Source organism: Meles meles, chromosome 16 (genome assembly GCF_922984935.1).
Source record: "Meles meles chromosome 16, mMelMel3.1 paternal haplotype, whole genome shotgun sequence".
Taxonomy (NCBI): domain Eukaryota; kingdom Metazoa; phylum Chordata; class Mammalia; order Carnivora; family Mustelidae; genus Meles; species Meles meles.
The window spans coordinates 29,894,228-29,914,973 of record NC_060081.1 but is presented as its reverse complement, the minus strand read 5'-3'; the positions used below and the strand labels follow the sequence as shown (position 1 = coordinate 29,914,973).

The following is a 20,746-nucleotide window of genomic DNA, read 5'->3' as shown; positions in this document are numbered from 1 at the left end:
GAGCTCAGAGCCAGCCCGCGAACTAGCGCCCTCCGTTGGCAGGTCCAAGTGGACTGCGCTCGCTTGGTGTTGGAAGGGCTGACTGGCATCTTCCGCAGTGCCGGGGCGATTCCGCGTGGACACCGCCTTTTTGCGCCAGCTTTCTTAGTACCCGCCCGGCCCCTCCTCCCTAAAGCTGCGGCTGCTGCGGCGGCGCGGTGGCCATGGCTGCTGCTGGCGGTTGGCGGGGGGTCCGCGTGACAGGGAACCCGGATACTATGCGGTTATTCTCAGGGCGCAGGCGCCCCTGCCCCGCCAGTGGGCGGTTTCGCGCAGCGGCGGGGTGTTCTCTGGAAGGAGCTACGGGGTTGCGAAGAAGTCCACACAGAAGGTGGTGGACCCCGAGAAGGACGGGCTGACGCGCCTGAAGTACCTGTGGGCGCTGCTGGGTGAGGCCCGCCCTGGGACCCCGGGTTTGAGGGTTCCTGCCCTGACGTGGGCCGGGGGAGAGTGGGGGCTGGGTTGCCCATGGCATTGGGGCGGGGGGGGGGGGGGGCTGTGAGACCTTCATTTCCCGGGCCCAGCATTGTTCCCGACAGCGGGCAGTCTGGACCTCGGACTCTGCCCTTTTGCCCAGAGCTTAACCTCACCCCAGATTTGAGCCCGGTCACCTCAAGGCTGGCGGAGCCGCCACTTTCCCCTCCCTGGCAAATCCTGCACTGCAGGTGCTGCACAGACACACGCGCGCGCACATGCGCAGACACACGCGCACGCACACAATATAAACTGACACTTCCCTCTCTCGTTTTTTAAATTTTATTTCTGATTCTGACATCCGAAGTAGACTGAGTCTCCAAGTGTTCCCAGCCCAGACTTAACTGAACTGTCCTCTCTCCTGTGAGCTCCCTCACCTTGAATTTTATTTTTACTTTTGAGTCGGAGTCTTCAGAGAGACGGAGCCTCCCAGCCCTCCCAGGATAAATTTAATTGAGCTGTCATCTATCTTCCCGCGCTCCTCTTTTATTTTTATTTTGGGTCTGGCCGCTTGGGCTTCCTTGTGTGGTTGGTGTGAAGGGGGCTCCTCCTGTTTGTGGAGGGAGGGGTGGCTTTCCTGGGTTCAAGGAGGCTGCTGCTGCTTTCTTGCCAGGATGACAGTGAGAGTTCTTTGCTGCCTTTCGTTTTTATGGGCTGCTGGGTGGCGGTTCTGTGGAGCCCAGCGGGCCTGCAGGGACCTGGGATGAAGCTTATCCTAGTGGCTGTGAAGTGTCCCCAAGACTTCCTGTCCCCTGCTGCATGTGATCTCTAGCTGCTTTGCTAGGCTATGTTCTGTTTTCCATTTTCTTCCCTACTTAGTCTTAACTTTTGTTTAGGACCAAACACTTGTGCTACCTGTGCTGTCCCTAGTGTTTCTGGAGGCTGAGAAAAGGACACTTTGTTTCCTCTGGATGTCTTTTTTATTCATAAAATGAGGTAAAAAACACACTTGAGGAAATACGACATAAAAGAATTCATTTTATATGTGAGAATTTTAAATAAAGATCTTGTTCATGAGATTAAAAGTTGCTAATTATTTCTATTTATATCCCGTGAAGTACCTCTGAGGAAACACACACACACACACACACACACACACACACACACACACACACACCTGTTCCCAAGTAATGTTATTTACAATCTCAGATTCCTTGAGGTTTACACTATCTCGTCCAGTTTGGAATGAATGTAAATTAATTACTTACTGTTACGAGAGATTGGTTTTCTAGAGTTGTGAAAGTGAAGTGTGGTGTCCTTGGTAAACTGACTTGTCTCCTCCCTGTAGTAAAATCTCATGCTCACACAGGTTGCGTTGTGCAGAGTTCTTCTAGTGAGTGATAAATACTACTGCAGGGACACTTGATAAAGGAACAGATTTGATACTCTGGGACTATTTCTGTGGTAGAGCATTTGAACTTTTGTTCTGTCCAAGTCTGCAGGATTATGTTGGCTCCATTTTGTAAAGGTGGAATCGATTAAACCTAGATGAGTTTGGTTTCTTAGAGATGCACAGTACATTGTTACCATTCTGAGAAAGTAGTTCATTTTCAAGACTGTGTACTTGTGGTTTCACTTTAAGGTGAAGTATCTTATTTTGAGGAACTTTCTTTTTTCATTTCATTGAGCTCATGATGACCTCAGTTTTGTAACACAGGCAGGTCTTTTGATATGAGGCTGTTTTTTTGTGGATGCATTTGTTTGCAGAATGACCCAGTGTCCTTTCTGGCTGCAGTCTTACCCATAGGGACTACATTTTTGCAAATGTGTCTGAAGACTTCTAGTGATAATGTCTCACATAAACTCTGGCCAACAACTGTGGTTTAAATATGTTAAAGAAATACAGTACATTCATGGACTAGTCCTAGCACATCATATGCCCTATTTGTTTGCTACTTAAAGAAAAAGTGTACTTAGAAAAAAAAATGGCCTCTTGACCTGAAAGACAAGAATTAGCCAAGAGCAAGAAAACTATTTGAAGGAAATGAATGGACCTCATTGCTATATTTTTATTTGCATATTTCTTGTAATACTCTTGATTTTCACATATTTTGTCCTCAAGCAATAATAAAGATGTTCTTTTTTACAAAGATGATACTACTGACCTGGATTTCCAGTCATTGACAGCATCACTTTGGCTGGTTACTTAGCCTGTCTTTGAACCTCAGTATCTTTACACTGTCAGATGGGTATGGTCGTGTCTACTTTGTAAAATTTGTTGTGAGTATAAGGTATAAATGACTTCAGCTTGCAGCAGTCATGTAATAGTTCCCTCTCCTATTACTGGCCCTCCATCATGAACAGGCTAGAAAAAGTACTTTGTTAGGTACTTTCCCACACCACCCTTGGTATTTGGATAATTGCTGTAAATTTGTTCTCTCTTTCTAAAAATTAGTCTGTGTCAAAGACAACACAACTGCGAGATACCCAACGAACTGTGTAAAGTAGAGTAGTTTTCATTCCAGTTAGAACTTGCTTAGCTACTTTAATCTGACTGTGTATTGTAGATAGGCCTGATATCACTAACCTTATTTTACAAGGGTGGAGACTGAGGACCAGATAGACCTTACAAGGAGCCAAGCCATGGACCTATATGCACATGCCCTATATGCATTGTGTTAATTACAGGTAGACCAAAGAGCCATTAGGTCCCCTGACTTCCAGTTCTCCCTTCATTGTTGAAATCATCAATGGGAGAGTAAATGAGTCAACAAAGCAAAACAGAAACCAAAAAAATTCTGTGTATTGCTATCTTATTCCAGGAAAATTGCCATGATTAATTAAGGTTGAGTCCCTACTACAAATCCCCATCTATAAATGGTATTGATGTAGCAAGAAGAATGATATACCAAGAAGCATATACTATGGTATGTAATTAGATAGTGGCTTCTATGTTGGACTCCATTTTAGGATTCCAGATGATCAGAAAAGATCATGAAGAGTGGCACAAACAGAAGGGCCTTTTGAGGAAGTTTTTCCTCATGCTGGTCCCTGAAGGGTGGCTAGACTACAGAGCCTCATGTTTAACTTCAATTTTTTTAGTAGCTACATTTAAGAAAGTAAGAAGAAAGAGGTGACATTAATTTTAATAATGCATTTTATTGAATCCCACAGCTCTAGTCTGTATTACATCAACAAGTAACCAATATAAAATATTACTATTTTTTCCATTGTATATTTTTTCCTGTTTTGTCAAAGATTATTTGACCATAGAGTTGAGGGTCCATATATCGGCTCTCCACTCTGTTCTACTGGTCAATGTGTCTGTTTTTATGCCAGTACCACGCTGTCTTGGTGATCACAGCTTTGTAGTAAAGCTTGAAAACGGGTAACGTGATGCCGCCAGTTTTGTTTTTGTTTTTCAACATTTCCTTAGCAATTCGGGGTCTCTTCTGATTCCATACAACTCTATGGTCAAATAATCTTTGACAAAACAGGAAAAAATATACAATGGAAAAAAGACAGTCTCTTCAATAAATGGTGCTGGGAAAACGGGACAGCGATATGTAGAAGAATGAAACTCGACCATTCTCTTACCGTACACAAAGATAAACTCAAAATGGTTAAAACACCTCAACATGAGACAGGAATCCATCAGAATCCTAGAGGAGAACATAGGCAGTAACCTCTTCGATATCAGCCACAGCAACTTCTTTCAAGATATGTCTCCAAAGGCCAAGGAAACAAAAGCGAAAATGAACTTTTGGGACTTCATCAAGATCAAAAGCTTCTGCACAGCAAAGGAAACAGTCAACAAAACAAAGAGGCAACCCACAGAATGGGAGAAGATATTTGCAAATGACAGTACAGACAAAAGGTTGATATCCAGGATCTATAAAGAACAACTCAAACTCAACACACACAAAACAGATAATCATATCAAAAAATGGGCAGAAGATATGAACAGATACTTCTCCAATGAAGACATACAAATGGCTATCAGACACATGAAAAAATGTTCATCATCACTAGCCATCAGGGAGATTCAAATTAAAACTATATTGAGATACCACCTGACACCAGTTAGAATGGCCAAAATTAGCAAGACGGGAAACAACGTGTGTTGGAGAGGTTGTGGAGAAAGTGGAACCCTCTTACACTGTTGGTGGGAATGCAAGTTGGTACAGCCACTTTGGAGAACAGTGTGGAGATTCCTCAAGAAATTAAGAATAGAGCTTCCCTATGACCCTGCACTTGCACTGCTGGGTATTTACCCCAAAGATACAGATGTAGTGAAAAGAAGAGCCACCTGTACCCCAATGTTTATTGCAGCAATGGGCACGGTCGCCAAACTATGGAAAGAACCAAGATGCCCTTCAACGGATGAATGGATAAGGAAGATGTGGTCCATGTACACAATGGAGTATTATGCCTCCATCAGAAAGGATGAATACCCAACTTTTGTAGCAACATGGACGGGACTGGAAGAGATTATGCTGAGCGAAATAAGTCAAGCAGAGAGAGTCAAGTATCATATGGTCTCACTTATTTGTGGAGCATAACGAAGAACACGGTGAACATGTGGAGATGGAGAGAAGAGGGAGTTGAGGGAAACTGGAAGGGGAGATGAACCATGAGAGACTATGGACTCTGAAAAACAACCAGAGGGTTTTGAAGGGGCGGAGGTGGGGGGTGGGAGGTTGAGGAACCAGGTGGTGGGTAATAGGGAGGGCATGTACTGCATGGAGCACTTGGTGTGGTGCAAAAACAATGAACACTGTTACGCTGAAAATAAACAAAAAATAATTACTATTTTTTGCGCTCTGTTTTTCATATCAGTTCTTCAAAATCCAGTGTGTGTTAGATACGTCTAGCACGTCTCATTTTACCTTAGCTGCATTTTAAGAGCTCAGTAGCTGTATGGGGCTAGTGGCTGTATAGGGCACAGAGCAAGGTTAGCATTTGGGAAGCACAGCAGGAAGGCAGTTTCAAGCAAGGGGAGATGGAAGCTGGTAGTGGAAATACACATGGCAATGATGTAGAAAGGTGAGGTACACCAGCCTGCTCCTTCCTCCTATCCAGTAAGGGAGTCCCAGGGTAACACTGGTCATGAGAAAGAGTGGTAGAATTCTTGCCCTGAGAGTGTTCACAGTGTCAGATGTGTGACTAGAGTGCTATGTAGGCCAGGGGTAGGGACAGGACTATGAGTTGGACTGGGGGATCTTGGTAGGGGGAGAGGAGTGGTGGCCTGACAGGCAGAAGCTGAGGCAGTTTGGGGGTCAGATCACAAAAGGTCTTGTTTGTCTGAGTTGGAAGCTCCTATCTTACCTATTGCAGGTGAGAAGCCCTCTTGAAGAACTCTTAGTAGGTCAAATGATAAGAATTTGAGAGCTGCCTGCCTTTCTGCAGGGCCAGGAAAATGGATTGGGGGTGGGTGGTGATGGGAGGGGTGACACTGTTTGTAGAGAAAGAAGAGACAAATGACAAGGGTCTGAAATAAGATACTCGGTGAATGGAGAAGAGGGGTGGGATTTCAAAGGGCCAAGGCAGTGGGAACTAGTGATTGTCTCAGTGAAGTAATGAAACAAGTTTGTTGAAGCCAGGTGAGGAGTGATCAGCCTGAAGCAGAAGAGATCTGGGAGAAGAGGTCTCAGTCAAGGCAAATCGAGTGACATTGGGGCTTGGTCCCTTTATTTGGAAGCAGAGTGGAGAGGAGTCTCTCCCAAATGCTCTCTATATATTGATGGAGTAAAATGGACCGTTTTAGTCTATTTCCTTTTAAGCATTTGTTACTTTAGGTAGGGAAAAGTTCACCTACAACTTTTTAAAAAGACTTTATTTATTTATTTGACAGACAGAGATCACAAGTAGGCAGAGAGGCAGGCTCCCTGCTGAGCAGAGTGCCCAATAATGGGCTCAATCTCAGGACCCTGGGATCATGACCTGAACCGAAGGCAGAGGCTTTAACCCACTGAGCCACACAGGAGCCCCTCACTTATAATTTTATATGTTGCCATTTAAACTTATTTTATTATTTGCGTTTTGCTCTCATTTTTTTCCCTCTCATTTTAATTAACTACAAACATTTGTTGAAACTATGTGCTGTAAGTTAACTTATCATTTCCTGGATGGCTGAATTGTTTCCTTCCTTTCTCTTTCTTTTTTTCTCTGATCTAAATAATCCTGCTCTAAGCATCTTGGGAAGCAGCTTTGTCTCCAATTTGTGTCATTTCCTTAGGACAGATTCCACTGAAGTCAAATTGCTGGATTTGAATGTTTATGACTCAGTTGACTGCTCTCATTTCCTAAATGTTGCTCCCAGTGAGATTGCTAGCAGCAAGGATTGAGACTACCATGTGCACTGTAGTCTGACTAGCAATAAGCACATTGGTGTAATTTGATCTTTGGAGGTAGGCGTCTTGGAGAATGGGAGTGTTGGGAGGAGGGCCAGAGGAGTTAGGAGGAGATCCTGGCTAATGATAGGGGAAGATGAATTGGTGTTGGGGCATTGGTTTTGAGAGAAGGGCAAGATCCAAGTGGAAATGTCTAGGAGGGTGTTGGATGGGGGGTCTGGAAGGTAATAGTAGGGTAGAAAGCTATGGTATGGTTGTTTATTTTCATCCTGGTTCCATCACATCTTCCCACAACCTCTGATGCAGGCAGTGTTCTACCCTCCACTGAGAGGGTGCAGAAACTGAGGCTCAGAGAGCTTAACTGCTTGTCTGTCCGCACCCAGTCAGTAAGCAGCAGAGCTGGGATTCCTGATTCTACAGGCCGTGTTGTACCTCTGCTAGTTATCTGACCCAAAATCCTACTTATATATCAGAAAATATATTTACCCACCACAGTGAATGTTGACATAGAAACAAAAGCCCTAGGGTTTTTCGGTGTCTCCCAAAAATATTGCTTTGACTTGTGCTGCTCTCTTTCTGGTCCGTTTTACTAGATTCTTATAGGGAGACTTGAGGCTATATTTGATTTCAGGATGGCAAAAGGTAAAAAGACTCCCTTTGTGTTTTCCTGTTCATTGGCCTCTCTGGGCCTTGGGCAGGCTGAGCAGGTGGTAAAATATTTGCATGGATGTTAGTTCCAAAGGACATTCTACAACCAGAGCAAAGCCTGGTTGTAATTTCAGGCTTTTCAGGCTGTCTTTCTTTGGTCTCTCTCATTTAACCTTGTTTGAAGCAAAGTCACCTTGCCATAATGCTCACTTTCCTAATTTTTCATCAGTTACCAACATTTTTTATTTGTAACCTCAGGAATGTGAGATGAACTTTGGACACAGATGTGTGTATCAGAAATACACTACTCCCTGCCTCTAAGGGCTCGGGATGTCTGGACTTCTGATGAGAGAAATGTGAACCTAGAATAAAAGTCCGATGGAGCTCAGATGTTTTGTTTGGGACAACTGAAAAGACTGACTTCCTCCTTTTATTCTGAGAAGAGAGTTAGTTGATAGGTCCAGAATATTTTGATGTAAACTTTTATAACTTGTATTTTGATTTTGTTTGTGTTTTACTTGTAATTGGGCATGAATCATTTTAGTAGCTGTTTAGAATACTGACCTTTCTACAGATAAAAATGTAGAGAATTGTTTATATTTTAAAAATTGACTTTCAAAATAGCAAATGATTCCATTTAAATTTTAACTTTTTTAAAAGGAGGAATATGTTATTGTACTGTAAAATTAATAATATATAAAAGTAGTAGACAACTCTGCTCTCTTCAGATTTTTAAAAAATTCAGTTCCATACACATTTTTTCAAGAGTGTATGAGTGTGTGTGTGTGTGTGTTGTGTGTGTGTGTGTGTGTGTGTGTGTGTGTCTATATCTGTCTGTCTGTCTGCTCAGGAGGGCTGGGTATTCAGATATTAATGGGGCAGATCCCAGGACCTATGCCTCTTGGAGAGGTTGCCAGTGCTTCCTGAGGGAGATGCAGTCTGAGGTGGATTTGGAGTGAAGAATATGGGGTTTCCCTAAGGAACAGGTTGGGGATGAGGGGATTGCAGAGAGAGGAAATTGTGTGAAGTTAATGGTATGGCCACCATGGAGTTAAGTGTCCAGTGGCTTTTATCCTGTGGTGTGGTAGTTGTTGGGAACCAGGAAGACCTAAGTAGAGGGCAGGGGCCATATCTGGTTTTGCCCCCTTGAAGATTGACCGAAGAGTCTCAGACTCTCTGAGATTTGAAACATGAGTGCCAGGGGAGTGTGAGCTCTCCATCTTCTGGATTGCAAACCCCAAAGGTATAGTGTGGGCTGCCAGTATTCATCGTTCCCCAGTGTGGAGGGAACCTACCTCAGATGGAATCCATAATGAGAGGGAAGTGGGGCAGAGGGATGGAGGGTGAGAGGAGTGCAGTGGACCCTTTGTGAGCTGAGAGGCCCAGCTGTGTCTGTGCCATCTCCATGTCTGAGTTTCTTGGTTGCAGGTGCCAGTAACACCTTGTTTTTGCTTCAGCTAGCTTGAGTCATAGTTCTGGGTCTTGAAATGGAAAGAATACAGATAAATATGCCAGAAGGAGAGGGAGGAAATCCCAGGTCAAGGATGGGCGGGGGTGGGTGTGTGGGTATGTGTGGTCATGCTTTTTCCACTTTTCAAGAGCTGAGCCAATTTGAGTTTATATATGTGTAGAAGAAGTAACTAATGAAAGACCAAAATTGAAGAAGCATTGCAGAGAAGGGGAATACAAATGGAGAAGGGTGGGGCCTTCAGTGCGATGAAGGGTGTGGGACAGGAGATCAGGCTTGACAAGAGGGACATCACTTCCTCTAAGGCCACTTGGAGGAACTAAGAATGGAGTCCTAGATGTAGAGGGAGCTCTCTTGCCCTGGCTTGTGTTTTCTCTGTGAAGGTAAGAGGTAGACCCAGCCACTGACCCAGTTTTCTTGCTCGTGTAGTGATAGGAACTGAGGGTGTCTTGTTACCTGTCCTGTGCCTTAAAGCAAAGGAAATACTGTAATCAGTAAGTCTTGTTATTGTTATTCTTTGGGGGAGCACTCTCATAAATGCATTTAACTTATGCATTCAATACTTGGCCAGAAGCCAGGAAATGTATATATATGTAAAACGAGAACAGCTAAGGAGTGCACATATTGTCTGGCCTTCCAGTTGGTGACTGTGTGTCCCAGAGTGACAGTGGGTGGGCCCAGGGAAGTGCTGTGTTCTCAATGGTCTTCTTTCCTTCATGCCTCTCATCTGTGGGACCATCTGTCCTGCTGGGCATGGCTCTAGTGGTTAGGGGTAATTTCTTTTTAAAGACTTTATTTATTTATTTGACAGATAGAGATCACAAGTATGCAGAGAGGCAAGCAGAGAGATTGGAGGAAGCAGGCTCCCTGCCAAGCAGAGAGCCCAATGTGGGATTTGATCCCAGGACCCTGAGATCATGACCTGAGCCGAAGGCAGGGGCTTAACCCACTGAGCCACTCAGGTGCCTTGGGGTAATTTTGATCTTCTTCATTTTTGCCTTGAATGCCACTTCACCTCACATAAGATGTCTTGGGATTATACATATTCGTGTGGCACCTTGCTCTTTTGCAGTCTGTTTTCTTATATTCTTATTGGATCAATATGCTGCCTGAAGCTCCCAGTTCAGAAAGGACTTACCTTTTAGATTCTTAGTCAAACTTTGTTTCTGACTTAGTTCTGAATGTTCATTTCAAGTTTTTAACTGTGATTTTTATAAAAGAGATATTTCATAACCATTTTTATGTCTTTTGTATTGCTTTAGAAACTAAACCCACATCTGAAAGGTATTTTATTTTTTTTATTTTTTTTAAAGATTTTATTTATTTATTTGACAGAGAGAGATCACAAGTAGGCAGAGAGGCAGGAAGAGAGAGTGAGAGGGAAGCAGGCTCCCTGCCAAGCAGAGAGCCCGATGCGGGACTCGATCCCAGGACCCTGAGATCATGACCTGAGCCGAAGGCAGCAGCTTAAACCACTGAGCCACTCAGGTGCCTTGGGGTAATTTTGATCTTCTTCATTTTTGCCTTGAATGCCACTTCACCTCACATTAGATGTCTTGGGATTATACATATTCGTGTGGCACCTTGCTCTTTTGCAGTCTGTTTTCTTATATTCTTATTGGATCAATATGCTGCCTGAAGCTCCCAGTTCAGAAAGGACTTACCTTTTAGATTCTTAGTCAAACTTTGTTTCTGACTTAGTTCTGAATGTTCATTTCAAGTTTTTAACTGTGATTTTTATAAAAGAGATATTTCATAACCATTTTTATGTCTTTTGTATTGCTTTAGAAACTGAACCCACATCTGAAAGGTATTTTAAAAGTAGTTGTAATTTGTAACAGTAAATATTTCATTTCACTATTGCAACTGTGCTTTAGCCAAAAAATAAGGAGCCCTATGATATTGTCTTGCATTTGATTTTAAGTGATGGCACATATTCACTGAACGTCAACCAGGGTTTCAAGGACACATAGGTACTAGTGACACTGCCTGTGCCCCACTGTGGGACCATGAGCATGTGTCACTCAGGCCTCTGCTGTGGGGATCATGACTGACTGATGGCTCCAGCTGCTGCCCTCTGGATTCTCCACCACTTCTTAGCCAAAGCTGAGCTTCTCTTGGGCTACTTGCAGTTACTGAGCAAGTGGGGATACTACTGTGGTCCACTCATGCAAGATCCAGATGCCCCTGAAGGGTGACTCTGGCTTGAGGACTCCCCATGGGTTGGTCAGGACACTCTTAGGACTGAGTTGGGAGTCTGAGATCCTTCCTTCCAATCCTTCTTCCTTCCATGTCCCCTTCACAGGGGGTCAGACCTGCATTGGGGTTCAGCCTCTGCCTGCCTTCTCAGGTCTCTCCACTTTCCCCTTCACAGCCAGTTCCCCCAATAAATCTCCTACACATGTAATGCTGTCTTGGTGTCTCCTTCTCAAGGAGCCCAAACTGACACACCATCCCTTTCCCCAGAGGTGTTGTCCATCCTACCATCGAAAACCCTTTCAGGAGACAGCACGAGGACACTACATTTTCCACATAAACTTTCTTAATCCCCCTGCCCTGAGATGATATTTCCTCAGAATTCCCATGGCATTTTGAACTTTGCATTTGGCATTTATGGCCTTTGGCTTTGTATCTGCTAGATCTCTCCTCCTAGATGATAAGTACACTGAGAACTTGAAGAGCTTCTTGTTCATCTTGATTCGTTTTGGTAACAGACTTCTTTATTTGTAATCATAATAATTAGCATTTAATCAGCACTTTCCATGTGCCCAACACTGCCAGAAATACTTTTACGTGAATTAACTCAGATAATCCTCCAAATGGATTAGGTAATATTCTCCTCATTTTACGGATGAGATCCAGAGAGGTTAAGAATCTTGTCCAGGGTGACATAGCTGGTAAGTGACAGAGGCAGAGTTTGAATCGAGGCAGCTGGCTCCATGGTCCTGTTGTTCATTTAGCAGCTATTTTTTATTCCGACAGAATATGTTCCAGGTGCTATACCCAGTGTTGGGGTTGCCAGAGCTTGCAATCCAAGTCTAGAAGTAACAACTATTTAAACAAACCCTAAAATGTGATTTCCAAATAGGCAGGTGTAAGTCTCTGGGAGAGTAACAGCTACCTGATATTTTGAAAAATTTCTAAAAGCTTTCCAGCCCCAGTGATTGTTTTTGTGAGCCATTGTTAAAGTAGTGGTTTGAGAAATGAGTGAATTGCTTCCATAAAGCAACCTTAAAACAATTTCTCTTCTGTTCTTTGCACTCATTTTGACACTAGTAGAACAAATTATAACAAATTATAATGGAATCATATTGAAACACTCTTCAATTTAAACTATGTACAAACAGACTTGGAAATTTTGTCATCCTTTGCACATCAGCAGCAGTTTCTGTGCCATTTGTAGCCACAGTTGAATAGGCATTTAGATCAGTGAGAGGTTTGTGAGGTTTGTAATTCAAAACACGAAGTCCAAATGCACCAGGTAAATGCAGCAGTCATAAATAAAGGGTATGGGCTAACGCACACATGGTTGACAATAAGTCTTAAATCCATTGTTGAGCTGATGTGACTTTTGAATACAGTTATTCTAATGCTTGCAGACTTCTTTGAAGGTTGACTCTGGATTTGGAATATTGGGATTTCTGAGATGTTTCAGTGGTTTATGGAGACAAAGGGATGGAGTATTTGAAGTTGGAAATATTCTGTACATGGCCATGGCTTCTTGCCTTGGGTATCCACACTCCAGATATTTGAAATCATAGGGTTTATGTTTGAACTACAATAATTTTCTCTCATAAAGGGACACAAGTGGTGTGATGTAGTCACAGTTCCTAGTCATCAAATTCCAAATTCCAAAGACTGGCACTGTTGCAAGGGATAGTTTGAAATGGCCAGGTTACAGGTCACAAAACTCTCTTTCAGGGACTTTCAGGGACCAAGATATGTGAAAAAAGGCACCTCCATGTTGGCAGTACAGAGGGGAGCAAAAAATAAATCAACCCACAGGACATACCCTATCTGCCACTGACTCATATCCTCACCATAGTAAGACTTACATGCTTTCAGCTCCATAAAGGCATATTATCTTTTGTGTTTCAATACCTAGGTGTCTTGTGAAAGGACACAATTCCACTTCCAAATGCACGTGTAGATGAAGGAAAGAATTTTGTTCATTACTTCACCCAGTCTCATGCATCCTGTAAGGAAGAGTCTTGGTTTGAGATGGGCACTCTGGCCTCTCTTTATTTGCTAAATAAGATAAAAAAATATTTACCAATATTAGGCGTTTCTCTCTGAGAGTGAGTTTCTGGCACAATGTCTGTTTTCAATCAGGGATATACAGGGATTTACAAATTCCAAAATCTCCACAGATCAGTCAATGATGTGGTAAACAGTTTCTCAGCTAGGCAGATGGAGGCGCTTCTCTAGTGCCAGCAGCTGAGGGGATGAAGGATCTGGATGGCAGCACCTGCGCTAGGGGAATTATTGAAAATTGCACCACTATAAACAAAAGATACTCAACCAAGCTCAGGACTGATGATTCTTCTTTCTACAGATACCTAACCTGATTTGCCTGCAAAAGCACTCATGTTATTAAAAACAAAACCAGCAGAGGTCACGTGAATTTTTGGTGGCTAAACGCTGAGGTCTTCTCTGGCTTTGCTCTGCCTCTGACCCATCCCATTCATGACCAATTCTATCATAGGGCATCTCGTTCATAAGTAATAGGAGCCCAAGTGATGGCATCCTTTAGCTTCCTGTACTCCAACAACTTCTCCATTAAGCCATTGCAAATTATCATACCACCTGAGTGATATTGAGGTGCTTGCCATATTAAGGTAGCTCTCTATAAATCCTCTGATCCCCCTTCCAACCAGAGGGCTGCCCCTAGGCCCTGCCTGTATGGAAGTTTTGAATCAGTCGCTGCTGAGAGGATTAAGTTTATCCTAAACTGACAGAAGAATCTTCCTTTTACATCACTGCATAACTGGTGAGTGAAGGTACCCAAGAAACAGTCACTAGCCAGACATCTGGGCAGCAGTGAGTCTGTTTATCTTGGGAAACCCAAAGAGAGCCAACCAGCTCTGAGACATTTATGATGGCAAGTGTAAGAGCTATTGTGTGGAATATAAGTGAGAACATTGCCTGATCCTGAGAAGGCACCTAGAGTAAAGGTTTGCTTCCTGCCAGGGGTGGGCAGGAAGTTGGGCAATGACTCGGTCCAGCCACAGAGGCCTCCTGCCTTAGCATCCAGAGGGAGGGCCAAATGTGGTTAATGTGGGGGACATGGAATGGATTCTTTCCCAACCCTGCCTTTGGTCAGTGGCAACAGAGGAAACTTTCATCTTACCTGCAGTGCACTCTGTGGAGAACAATTGGAATAAAGAACCCAGGGAGAAACTGAAACAAATATGGTGGTATCTGATCATTTGGTAAATCCTAACTGGACATTGATCTGACCCACCATCCATGCAAGGCATGGAGGATACAGCTATTATTGGAAACAGTTCCTGACTCTAGGGGGCTTCTATGGGGCCAGAGAAGAGAGGCAGCTGAACAGTGTGGCCAATCAAGATGAGCAAATGTTGAGTGGGAAATCTTAGTGGGATCCCTGAAGAAGACATTGTGTGCCACATCTCCTCAGCTCACCTTGTGCTCACCTGCAGCTTGTGGGCAGTTTATGTGCACCCTTACAGCTTCCTACCTACCTCCAGTACCTGTTTGCCTCTCCCTTTTTCTTCTCCTGGGGGGAGCCTCGTGCAGCATTCAGCCAGTGGATGGATAGGTTCCCTGGCTTCCTCCCTGCTCAGTGGGGCGATTCTGAGGCATGCTCCATATAGTCTCCTAGAGGATCTTAACAGGAGTGAGTCCCAGCTGCCCACAGCAGTAGCTCACTCCTTGACAAGTCCTGTATTGATGTTCCTGCCTTACTTCCCCAGCAAATCCTGGGCCACCTCTGAGTTAGCCACCTGGCTCAAATCCTATCCTTAGTCTCAGCCTTTAGGGGTTGACCTGCCTCAGGCTAAGGATCTGAAACAGCACATGGCACATGGCACTTTATTGGCACTTTTGAGTCAGTTGGAAGATGGGCACTCACACGCTGAATGGGCGACCAGCACCAAGGTGTCCATGTGACCAATGAGAGTGGCCCAACTTGGATGTTTCCCCACCTCCATTGATGAAGCAACCTTGGGAAGGTCAGTCTGACTAGTTTTACCCAGCAGTCCCACTGGGTATCACTGGGGTGATAGTAGAGACTTATCAACTGGAGACACTGGATTGTTTGTACATCTAAAGTGCTTAAGGCATCCTATCTTTTCCCTGCTGCTCATGGGATGGGTGCCTTTCAAGTCATGCCTGTTGGGTTCCTTGACATCCACCCCAATATCTAGGCCTCAGAAAACATGTCTCCTCACTTCCCCGACACACGAAGCACAGAGACACAGTCTTTTAGGCACTCTGTAGGGCCAAATGTGTTTCAGAATTTAAATAGTTCAGATGTTGGAAGTGTAAAACCATACATCCATCAAATATGACATATCTGTCACCCTTGGAAGGGTCTGAGGCCATATCCCCTAAGACAGCAGTTTAGAGTTTCTGTACTTTTACCTTGAATACAAGTTTTCCCCAACATGATAAAAAAACTTTTGGTTCTTGGACAATATCAGATTTCCAATTGCAGGCACAGGATTATGGATCTCTTCAAAGTTCCACCCACCCAAATCCTATCACGGTTCACTGCCTGCCCTTCCTCTGACTTCTGAAGGACTCATGGCACTCAGTCTATTACAAAGTACAGCACCTGATACTACTCTGTCTCACATTGTTCTCATTGTTTTTCATGTCTTCATTTCAATTCTAAATATACACAAAGGCAGAGATCATGTTTTGTGCAGCATGCTGCATCTGGTAGGACTCTCTTGGTTGTAGGAAAATGGATTCATTTTAACTTTTCAAAAATGGAAGTAGAGTTGATACACACTTTACATTAGTTTCAGGTGTATAACATAGTGAGAGGGCAATTCTATACATGATGCTTACAAGTGTAGCTATCATCTGTCACCATACAATGCTCTCACAATAACACTGACTATTCCCTATGCTGTACTTTTAATCCCTGTGACTTATTCATCCCATCACTGGAAGCATATACCTTCCACTTACCTTCACTCATTTTGCCTGTCCCCAAACACCCTCCCATCTGGCAGCCCCTAGTTTCAATTCATGGGTATTTTTTCCCTGTAATTTTTGCTTGTTTTATTTTTTAGATTCTACATAAAAGTGAAATGGTATTCGATGTGTAAAAACAGAATTTTTGGCCTCATAACTGAAAAAGTGTAGGAACAACCTGTGATTCAGGTCCAGCTGGGTCCAGGCACTCTATTAGTCCATCAAGATTCAATCCTTTCTGTCTCTCTGGCCACTACATCTTTGTTGGTATCATTCTTTTTTTTTTCCCATTTTATTTATTTTTTCAGCGTAACAGTATTCATTCTTTTTGCACAACACCCAGTGCTCCATGCAAAACGTGCCCTCCCCATTACCCACCACCTGTTCCCCCAACCTCCCAACCCTGACCCTTCAAAACCCTCAGGTTGTTTTTCAGAGTCCATAGTCTCTTATGGTTCGCCTCCCCTTCCAAAAATTTTTTTTTAATAAACATATAATGTATTTTTATCCCCAGGGGTACAGGTCTGTGAATCGCCAGGTTTACACACTTCACAGCACTCACGATAGCACTTACCCTCCCCAATGTCCATAGCCCCCTCCCCCTCTCCCAATCCCACCTCCCCCAGCAACCCCCAATTTGTTTTGTGAGATTAAGAGTCATTTATGGTTTGTCTCCCTCCCAATCCCATCTTGTTTCATTTATTCTTCTCCTATCCCCCTAACCCCCCATGTTGCTTCTCCATGTCCTCATATCAGGGAGATCATATGATAGTTGTCTTTCTCCGACTGACTTATTTCACTAAGCATGATATCCTCTAGTTCCATCCATGTCGTCGCAAATGGCATGATTTCATTTCTTTTTTTTTCCATTTTATTTATTTTTTCAGCGTAACAGTATTCATTCTTTTTGCACAACACCCAGTGCTCCATGCAAAACGTGCCCTCCCCATTACCCACCACCTGTTCCCCCAACCTCCCACCCTTGACCCTTCAAAACCCTCAGGTTGCCCCAACCTCCCACCCCTGACCCTTCAAAACCCTCAGGTTGTTTTTCAGAGTCCATAGTCTCTTATGGTTCGCCTCCCCTCCCCAATGTCCATAACCCGCTCCCCCTCTCCCAATCCCACCTCCCCCCAGCAACCCCCAGTTTGTTTTGTGAGATTAAGAGTCATTTATGGTTTATCTCCCTCCAATCCCATCTTGTTTCATTTATTCTTCTCCTATCCCCCTACCCCCCCATGTTGCTTCTCCATGTCCTCATATCAGGGAGATCATATGATAGTTGTCTTTCTCCGATTGACTTATTTCACTAAGCATGATACGCTCTAGTTCCATCCACGTCGTCGCAAATGGCAAGATTTCATTTCTTTTGATGGCTGCATAGTATTCCATTGTGTATATATACCACAACTTCTTTATCCATTCATCTGTTGATGGACATCTAGGTTCTTTCCATAGTCTGGCTATTGTAGACATTGCTGCTATAAACATTCGGGTACACGTGCCCCTTCGGATCACTATGTTTGTATCTTTAGGGTAAATACCCAGTAGTGCAATTGCTGGGTCATAGGGTAGTTCTATTTTCAACCTTTTGAGGAACTTCCATGCTGTTTTCCAGAGTGGTTGCATCAGCTTGCATTCCCACCAACAGTGGAGGAGGGTTCCCCTTTCTCCACATCCTCTCCAGCATCTGTCATTTCCTGACTTGTTCATTTTAGCCATTCTGACTGGTGTGAGGTGATATCTCATTGTGGTTTTGATTTGTATTTCCCTGATGCCGAGTGACGTGGAGCACTTTTTCATGTGTCTGTTGGCCATCTGGATGTCTTCTTTGCAGAAATGTCTGTTCATGTCCTCTGCCCATTTCTTGATTGGATTGTTTGTTCTTTGGATGTTGAGTTTGCTAAGTTCCTTATAGATTTTGGATGCTAGCCCTTTATCTGATATGTCGTTTGCAAATATCTTCTCCCATTCTGTCAGTTGTCTTTTGGTTTTGTGAACTGTTTCCTTTGCTGTGCAAAAGCTTTTGATCTTGATGAAATCCCAATAGTTCATTTTTGCCCTTGCTTCTCTTGCCTTTGCCGTTGTTCCTAGGAAGATGTTGCTACGGCTGAGGTCGAAGAGGTTGCTGCCTGCGTTCTCCTCAAGGATTTTGATGGATTCCTTTCTCACATTGAGGTCCTTCATCCACTTGGAGTCTATTTTCGTGTGTGGTGTAAGGAAGTGGTCCAATTTCATTTTTCTGCATGTGGCTGTCCAATTTTCCCAGCACCATTTATTGAAGAGGCTGTCTTTTTTCCATTGGACATTCTTTCCTGCTTTGTCGAAGATTAGTTGACCATAGAGTTGAGGGTCGATTTCTGGGCTCTCTATTCTGTTCCACTGATCTATGTGTCTGTATTTGTGCCAGTACCATGCTGTCTTGATGATGACAGCTTTGTAATAGAGCTTGAAGTCCGGAATTGTGATGCCACCAACTTTGGCTTTGTTCTTCAATATTCCTTTGGCTATTCGAGGTCTTTTCTGGTTCCATATAAATGTGAGGATTATTTGTTCCATTTCTTTGAAAAAAATGGATGGTATTTTGATAGGGATTGCATTAAATGGGTAGATTGCTTTAGGTAGCATAGACATTTTCACAATATTTATTCTTCCAATCCAGGAGCATGGAACATTTTTCCATTTTTTTTGTGTCTTCCTCAATTTCTTTCATGAGTACTTTATAATTTTCTGTGTATAGATTCTTAGTCTCTTTGGTTAGGTTTATTCCTAGGTATCTTATAGTTTTGGGTACAATTGTAAATGGGATTGACTCCTTAATTTCTCTTTCTTCAGTCTTGTTGTTGGTGTACAGAAATGCAACTGATTTCTGTGCATTGATTTTATATCCTGACACTTTACTGAATTCCTGTAGAAGTTCTAGCAGTTTTGGAGTGGAGTCTTTTGGGTTTTCCACATATAGTATCATATCATCTGCGAAGAGTGATCGTTTGACTTCTTCTTTAGCAATTTGGATGCCTTTAATTTCTTTTTGTTGTCTGATTGCTGAGGCTAAGACTTCTAGTACTATGTTGAATAGCAGTGGTGATAATGAACATCCCTGCCGTGTTCCTGACCTTAACGGAAAAGCTTTCAGTTTTTCTCCATTGAGAATGATATTTGCGGTGGGTTTTTCATAGATGGCTTTGATAATATTGAGGTATGTGCCCTCTATCCTTACACTTTGAAGAGTTTGGATCAGGAAGGGATGCTGTACTTTGTCAAATGCTTTTTCAGCATCTATTGAGAGTATCATATGGTTCTTGTTCTTTCTTTTATTAATGTGTTCTATCACATTGATTGATTTGCGGATGTTGAACCAACCCTGCAGCCCTGGAATAAATCCCACTTGATCGTGGTGAATAATCCTTTTAATGTACTGTTGAATCCTATTGGCTAGTATTTTGGCGAGAATTTTTGCGTCTGTGTTCATCAAGGATATTGGTCTGTAGTTCTCTTTTTTGGTGGGATCCTTGTCTGGTTTTGGGATCAAGGTGATGCTGGCCTCATAAAATGAGTTTGGAAGTTTTCCTTCCATTTCTATTTTTTGGAACAGTTTCAGGAGAATAGGAATGAGTTCTTCTTTAAATGTTTGGTAGAATTCCCCTGGGAAGCCGTCTGGCCCTGGGCTTTTGTTTGTTTGGAGATTTTTGATGACTGTTTCAATCTCCTTACTGGTTATGGGCCTGTTCAGGTTTTCTATTTCTTCCTGGTTCAGTTGTGGTAGTTTATATGTCTCTAGGAATGCATCCATTTCTTCCAGATTGTCCAATTTGTTGGCGTAGAGTTGCTCATAATATGTTCTTATAATTGTCTGTATTTCTTTGGTGTTAGTTGTGATCTCTCCTCTTTCATTCATGATTTTATTGATTTGGGTCCTTTCTCTTTTCTTTTTGATGAGTCTGGCCAGGGGTTTATCAATCTTACTGATTCTTTCAAAGAACCAGCTCTTAGTTTCATTGATTTTTTCTATTGTTTTTTTGGTTTCTATTTCATTGATTTCTGCTCTGATCTTTATGATTTCTCTTCTCCTGCTGGGTTTAGGGTTTCTTTCTTGTTCTTTCTCCAGCTCCTTTACGTGTAGGGTTAGGTTGTGTACTTGAGACCTTTCTTGTTTCTTGAGAAAGGCTTGTACCGCTATATATTTTCCTCTCAGGACTGCCTTTGCTGTGTCCCACAGATTTTGAACTGTTGTGTTTTCATTATCATTTGTTTCCATGAATTTTTTCAATTCTTCTTTAATTTCCTGGTTAACCCATTCATTCGTTAGAGGGATGCTGTTTAGTCTCCATGTATTTGGGTTCTTTCCAGCTTTCCTCTTGTGATTGAGTTCTAGCTTCAGAGCATTGTGGTCTGGAAATATGCAGGGAATAATCCTAATCTTTTGATACCGGTTGAGACCTGATTTGTGACCCAGGATGTGATCTATTCTGGAGAAGGTTCCATGTGCACTAGAGAAGAATGTGTATTCTGTTGCTTTGGGATGAAATGTTCTGAATAGATCTGTGATGTCCATCTGGTCCAGTGTGTCATTTAAAGCCTTTATTTCCTTGTTGATCTTTGGCTTGGATGATCTGTCCATTTCAGTGAGGGGAGTGTTAAAGTCCCCTACTAT

The 20,746-nt window shown here is 43.0% G+C and overlaps 1 protein-coding gene across 2 annotated transcripts in view; it reads left to right on the top strand.

The window, feature by feature from the left end:
- The first annotated feature begins 215 nt into the window (after positions 1-215).
- Positions 216-20,746, top strand: part of LOC123927168 (ral guanine nucleotide dissociation stimulator-like) — a 49,049-nt gene continuing 28,518 nt past the window's right edge. For both annotated transcript variants that reach the window (XR_006815358.1, XR_006815357.1), the window contains exon 1: positions 216-428. The gene's annotated coding sequence lies outside the window, so the exon portion shown is untranslated. The remainder of the gene's footprint in view (positions 429-20,746) is intronic.